Source organism: Nannospalax galili, unplaced genomic scaffold, assembly GCF_000622305.1.
Source record: "Nannospalax galili isolate Female #2095 unplaced genomic scaffold, S.galili_v1.0 scaffold1189, whole genome shotgun sequence".
Classification (NCBI taxonomy): Eukaryota; Metazoa; Chordata; class Mammalia; order Rodentia; family Spalacidae; genus Nannospalax; species Nannospalax galili.
The window spans coordinates 629,976-636,936 of record NW_008360313.1 but is presented as its reverse complement, the minus strand read 5'-3'; the positions used below and the strand labels follow the sequence as shown (position 1 = coordinate 636,936).

The following is a 6,961-nucleotide window of genomic DNA, read 5'->3' as shown; positions in this document are numbered from 1 at the left end:
ATCTCTAGGGGGAAAAGAAAGTCCTTGACTGGTGAAAAGGAGATGTGAAGGAGAAATAAAGGCAAGAGTAATTAGCATTACAAGTTCTGGACAGGGAACTAGGAAAAAGTCAGAACAGGGCAATTTTCCAAATGTTCATATGAGAGTCTATTGGAGTTTCTTGACAAGGGCTTCCAAAATCATCCCTCTATTGGGTTCCTCCTCATTTTTCTTTTGTCTTCCAAGAGTGATGGATTCAGGATTTGCGTTTCAGGTATTTTGATAGCTTTGGAGTCATTAGAATCAGTGTCAGTTCCCTCTCAAAGGCTTCTAGATGGGGGGGAACACAAATTTATCCATCATTTTAGAACAATAGCTGGTTGTCTCCCTTAGCTACAGGGCCCTACAGTATTGGAGACCAAGATTTGAAGTCTTACTTCTGAGCAACACTTTCTTGTTAGGAACAAAATCATCAATGAGAAAGAATTGTCTAAATAACTTTTTATATAGACTTAAGCCTTGTGTCTGGAAAGTGTAATCCCTTGAACTCTTGAAGTATACTGATGACTTTACTCTTTGGTTATACTTTCCTTTTGGGTGTTTAAGACCATACAGTTGGCCCAAATAAATCAATTTATTTTTACACTTAAGGTCATCTGAGGATCTGTTCCTCAGCGGTCACATGGGTTTGGGAGGAGCTTCTGGCTCCTTTCTTTTACCAGTTCCATCTATGTGAAGATAAGTCAAAGGTCCTGCTCGACCATGTCTGGCTTCACTTGGAAGCAGGAATGAGATGTTTCCTCTAAGTTGACCCTCCCCTTTGTAGTTTTTATTTCTTAAGAATAACAGAGATGTATGCTGGGCGTGATGGTGTACACCTTTAATCCCAGCACTTGGGAGGCAGAGGCAGGTGGATCTCTGTGAGTTCAAGCCCAGCCTGGTCTACATAGTGAGTTCCAGGACAGCTGGGGCTACAGGGAGATCCTGTCTCAAAAAGACAAAAAAAAAAAGAATAACAGAGATGTAAAGAACAACCCTAAACACGCCAACTGCTTCAATTATAAGAAACACTCACCTTTTCACTGGGATTAACAAAGAAAAATAATTTATGTAAAGTGGTGGAAAAAAGTAGGGGCTGGAAAGATGGTTCAGCGGTTAAGAACACTGGCTGTTCTTGCAGAAGACCTGGGTTCGAATCCCAGCACCCACATGGCAGCTAACAACTGTCTTTAACTCCAGTTCCAGGGGATCCAACAACCTCTTCTGTCCTCCGCAGACACTGCACAACATGGGTGCAGTTACCTACATGCAGGCAATACACACATACACATAAAAAAAAATATATATATAAAGCAGTGGAGAAAAGCAACTCTGCTAATCCCTAATCTGGGAACAGAGTCATTTCCTTCCTTCAGCTTTCAGGCCATAGTTTATGACTTAATGCAGGCCAAAGGGCAGTCAGGCCACAGACTGGCTATCTCTAGGATCCATAGTCAGAAAGAAAAGACAGATTGTCCAGATCACTGTCTTCCCCAGGAATCTGAACTAGGAGGTTTTTCCTCTGTAACTAGCAGCACAGTCGAAGGCAGAAAGGTACTATGTGGTGGAGCTGGGTCTAAGGCACACCATGTAAAACAGGATCGGCGAGCACAGAGGAAGTGAGTGGTCAGTGGGATAACGAGGAGCACCCTCTCTTCCAAGCCTGCAGGATGCCAGTTGACTTCACAACTATTTCTTTCATTGCCTCAAGGACACTCTCAGAATCTGCATCTTCCCTCATGTGACTACAGTGGGTCTATGCTCTTTGAAACCAACTTCCATTTAATAAGCAGAAAAATCTGATTCCTGCTTGAACAGGCAGACTAGAGGAATGACTTACAGAAGTGTGACTTTGAAAAGTGTTTATTTAAAGTGGCCGCCTTCCTGCTTTGCCACGCCATCTCCAATGAAGCCCACGTGAGATCCTCCGTGGGTTGAGGCTGGAACTTCAAGGAAGGTTGCCTCTTGGAATTGGCTGTGCTAAAAAACATGCAGTGTACTTGGCATGCTTTTACTTGCTATTATCTTTCTAACTGTCACTGTATCTTGGGCTTTCTGGGGGCCTGGAAAGCACCTGGTGTCCTTGGCACCGTTATCACCGCCTTTATTGAAAATCCTTTAGTCATCCTAGTCCAGATGCACCACTATTAGTAAAAGTTATTTTAGATGCAGCAAGAAGTAGTTAAATAGAATTAATGCTGGAAAGTCTAGGGAATAACGGATTTCTAGAAGAGAGACATAGATGAGTAAATATAGATAGAAGAAGGGTTTCTTGGTATTCATTACAATTCATGGATAAATTGGCAAGATTAAGACCACCTTGGTGTCTTTTGATAAAAGATCAACAAGAGAGCATTAAAAGGCAACTACAGACAGTAGTTAAGGATTGGAAAAATAGCTGGGAAAGATGGTTTCATAGGTCCCTAACATGGGATGATTTTTTAGGATCTAAGGGGTTAAAGAATGACTTGGAAGCCCGGTGGCCCACTACAAATAAGCAAGGAATGTTATCAAATAGTTAAAAATGAAATATCATGCACAGTTGATATTGAAAGTACTTGGTGGTTTAAGGTCATTCTGACCTGAAAACACAAAACTAAGCAGAGTTCTGAGTGCGTGATAAAAGCTGGTAGTAGAAACCATAGTATCATAAAGCAGGAATTTGCTGACTGGTACCAGGTTGATAAGATAAAGAAATGTGTTTTGGCTATCTGGAATTGTAAATCTTAGCATGACAGTTCTGCAGTTTTTGTAATCTTTGCTGTATATATCTCAAACCTTGCAACTGCGAAAATTGCACTCAGACTTTCACCAAGCTCATGTGTGTCTGTCACTTGCTGAATCCTTGTCCACCCTCTCAACGACCCTGTTCCTGTCGGACTGAACTGCCCCGGTCTGGGCTGGTCCATCGCACTGCTTCACCACAACATACAACTTTTCAAAATGAATGAACAATAAGGAAAAAAGTGAATAAAGGAACTGCAAGTAAATGAATCACCCTCTTGGTTGAAGAATCATACAATATTAGTCCCCCAAAGAGATAAGGAGGTCATCAAGATTTAGGGGCTGGGCTCTAGCAGAGGGAGGGCAAGGGACATTTAATTTACTTATTTCCAACTAGTAGAATGTGTCCTTGTTGCAGTATCTATTAACCTTTGATTCAATATTATGAATACCAACAGATAACCGACAACTTTAGACTTATGAAAATGTTTGGTAATTTTTCCCAGTCTATGACTCTAAGAAATATCACCTGAAAGTTAAAAAGGGATGACTCAATTTCTTGGGAGGACAGATGAGAAAAGATGCCTTTTTATTGTTTTGAAAGCATGAAAATGCTGAGAGCTGTCTACTGGTCACACCGGTGAGAGGCTGCTGGGAAAGAACAGTTCTCTGTCCAGTGAGAGAGGAAAATGTGCTGATGCCTGCTATTTGACAGTGTCCTAAAGCAGTAACTCTAATTCTTCACTCATCTAACGAGACAGAATACTATTGACATAAACAGTGCTTTAAAAATGAGCTAAAATGGACTTACTGAAACACAAGACATAAATAACACTTGGAATTCTACATATCTATCCTTGTTTTTAGGAGGGGGGAAAATATGAAATGTTGCTAGCCAGCTTTGAAATTAAAATTCACATGAAGGTTGAAAAGGATATTCTAATATAGCATAGATATTTCACAAACTACGCCATCTTTACTTTCTATAATAAGACGTCCAGTTGAATATCTGCCTTGAATATACACCATAGTTTAAAAAAAGAAAATCGTATACCTATTTTCTTTCATTCCTTTTCATTCTTTTGCTACAGGTGAAGTTTCTGGAAGGAGCACCTGTGGATTGGGAATACCCTTGCCTAGGTCACTGGGCAACTACTATACACTAAGAAACAAACCCATGTCCTTTGGGAGAAGTATTTCTTAGTTCTTTCCCCTGCAATTAGACGAGATTCTCTTGACTCCAGTTCCCTTAGCTACAGAGCGCCAAAGCTTTAACGCACTCCGTGGGTTCTAAGGTTACACCTCAGCATTTTGATATTCGATGGCAACACGACTAGCAGCCCTGCTCTTTGATCTGCTTTAGACGTGTAACTTCCGGGTCATGAACTCAATTCTGTTCAGCTAGCTGACAAGCAGAACATCATGAAGTCTCTAAGAACTAAAAGTATTCAGCACGACCTCAGCACAGACACACATCAGACCCTAAACAGTGATAGTGATTCCCAAATTCTGTACTCACGACCTTCTCTTTATTGAACGTGCAGCCCGGGGGATCCGGCGCTGCCCCGGGATCCTGCACCGGAGGCCTTTCCGCCTCACTCCAACCCCGAGCGGGCAGCGCCGCGCCCGGCCCTCTTCGGCCCCTTGGGGGTCCCCGCAGACGCGTAGCCGAGCATCCCGAAACAAGCCGGGGCCCGCGGCGCTCAACCGGCCACCAGCTGGCCCGCGAGCAGCGGTGGCCACCCGACCCCTCCCGAGCCCCGGCCGAGCCCTGCGCTCCGGTTACCTGCGGGCGGCGGTGGGAGCAGGCCGGGCGCGGTCGGCCCTCTGCGTCCCGGCGGACTCCGACCACTCAGGCCCCGGCGCGAGGCTGCGGCCCCGGCGCCCGCTCTCCGCAGGTCGGGGCCTCAGACGGCACCGAGACGGGCCCGGAAACGGGTCGGAACACTGGCCTCCGCGTTCCCTCCCACGCCACCAGCGAGGAGCGCGCACCCGGAAGGAGCTAGAGCGGCCCCGCAGGTGAAGCCAGGCTCGCGGAAGTGCGGGAAGTGCGTCAGGGAGCCTGGCCTCGCCTCAGGCACCGCTGCCTCCTTGCGCTGCAGTCGCTCTGCTGTTAGCTCGGATGCACAGGTTTTCTTGGTTTCACTGTGTAGGCTTTTCACAGGCCTGTTTTTTATTTTCATTTCCGCCCGAATCCAAAATGGCAGCTAGCGGCTTCTGACAAATACCATAGCAAAGCATCCAGGCAGGGAGGGAAGAGGCATGAACTGAACTTTTAAGATAGTGACACGCCTTGCCCTGGCAACCCTGATTGGCTTCGCTAGCTGGGCGTGTGTTTTGTGAAATAGCAGTAGAGTTGTCAGAAGTCTTCATAATTCAGGCCTTTTACAGAGGGAAAATCTAACAGTGCCCATTCCTCAAGAACAATATTTTTAGTAATAAAAAAAGTTGTATTTTATATGAGTATTTTACCTACATGTTTGTAAGTGCACCGGGGTGCAATCGATGCCCTGGAACTGGAGTTACGATGGTTGTTAGCCGCCAATGGGGATGCTGGGAACCTATCTGAGTTCCTCCGCAGGAGCAGCCAGCGCAATTAACCGCTGAGCCATCATCTCTCCAGCCCCCAAAACAGGAAGAAGGAAGGACAATACACATACTGTGGGATTGCTGAGACCAGTATCTCTTGACATTTTCTTCCTCCACCTTTGTTCACTTTAAGACAAACATGATGGGGCTGGAAAGATGGTGCAGCGGTTAAGAGCTGACTGGTCTTGCAGAGGACCCAGGTTCGATTCCCAGCACCCACATGGAGGCTACTAACCTTCCTTAACTCCAGTTCTAGGGGAATCCGACGCCCTCTTCTGACCTCCGTGGCATTGCACGACACGGATGCACTCACATATGCAGCAATACACTCATACACATAAAATAAAAATAAAATATTTTTTTAAAAGACCAACATGATTACCTCCTTTGCAGGTGGGTGCTCAAAAGTTCTGGCCACTGGGGCATAGCAAAGCTGTGTAGATGGTAGAGGAGGAAAGCCTCCGCCTTCCCAACAAAGGAAATGATTGGAGATGAAATAACAGCAGGTACCTTAAGACAAGTCAACATGCTAAGGAGAGAGAGTTGAAAGAGAAAGGTTGGAATTTTCTTGATCATTCTGCAAGAAAGCAAAAGGAAACCTTTTTCCTGGAAGGGTAGAAATGAGTCCCTTCAACCAGTCCATGACATCGTCTGCAGTCCCCATAATTACTTTCCTGATTGTCTTCTGTGCAGTATCCTTACTGCTAACTTTTTGCTGGCATTCTTATTCATTCTTTGCTCACTAATCCAAGTCCAGATATGGATGAATTCCTGGGTAGTGTCTGTCCTCTTTTCTCAAACATGATGGTCAGTGCTCTGTACTCATATTTATTTCCCCTAGATAACCCATTCCTCCAAATATTGAGAAAAGATTTTACTGCTGAATGAGTAGGAGAGAATTGGGAGAAACACATTCAATACTCTCCCTCTCAGTATTCATCTATCACATTTTTTTTTTGTCCCTGAGGTCACTCAGATCTGTAAATAAATGTCACTTCTTAACTATCTGGATTAAAGATTCCAGATGTTGTGACCCACAGATTAACTTCTTTATTGCTTTCCTGGCAGGAATACAAATCATTCTGTCCAGTGGACATTTGATTCTGTAGGAAATGAGACAGTATTCTAATAGCACATACAGATTTACCTATCTGAATTAGAATCGTGTAACAAAATCTGTGTGCATGCATCTGTTTGTGTGTGTGTGTGTGTGTGTGTGTGTGTGTGTGTGTGTGTGTTTGCCAGAGGACATCTTTAGGTGTCATTTTTCAAGAGGACCATTGATGTTTTTTGGAAAAAGTCTCTACTGGTTTGCCTCTCTCTAATTAGGCTAACCTGGCTGTCCAGGGAACCTTATTGATCCACCTGCCTTTGTTTCCCTAGTACTGAAATTAAATTACAGACTCATTCGAGAACCCTGCGTTCTTTACATAGGTTCTGAGGATCAAACTCATGTCATGAGCACTTTAACAACTGAGTTATCTTCCCAGCCCCGCAGAAACTTTTAAAAAAATTATCTGCATATGGGACTGGTTTAAAATCCGAAACTTGTGTTTAGATTTCTGGGTTCCCTAGATTCTCATACTCTGATAATAGAAAGTTAATATCTGGCAAATTTTTAATGCTTTTG

General features: G+C 44.2%; 1 protein-coding gene across 4 annotated transcripts in view; it reads right to left on the bottom strand.

Moving 5' to 3' along the window:
* Positions 1-4,702, bottom strand: part of Scyl3 (SCY1 like pseudokinase 3) — a 34,950-nt gene extending 30,248 nt beyond the window's left edge. For 2 of the 4 annotated variants that reach the window (XM_008824892.3, XM_008824895.3), the window contains exon 1: positions 4,529-4,701. The gene's annotated coding sequence lies outside the window, so the exon portion shown is untranslated. Of the gene's footprint in view, positions 1-4,528 lie in introns of all 4 variants that reach the window. The other 2 variants (XM_008824894.3, XM_008824893.3) reach the window with 2 other exon arrangements.
* Positions 4,703-6,961: the final 2,259 nt, after the last annotated feature.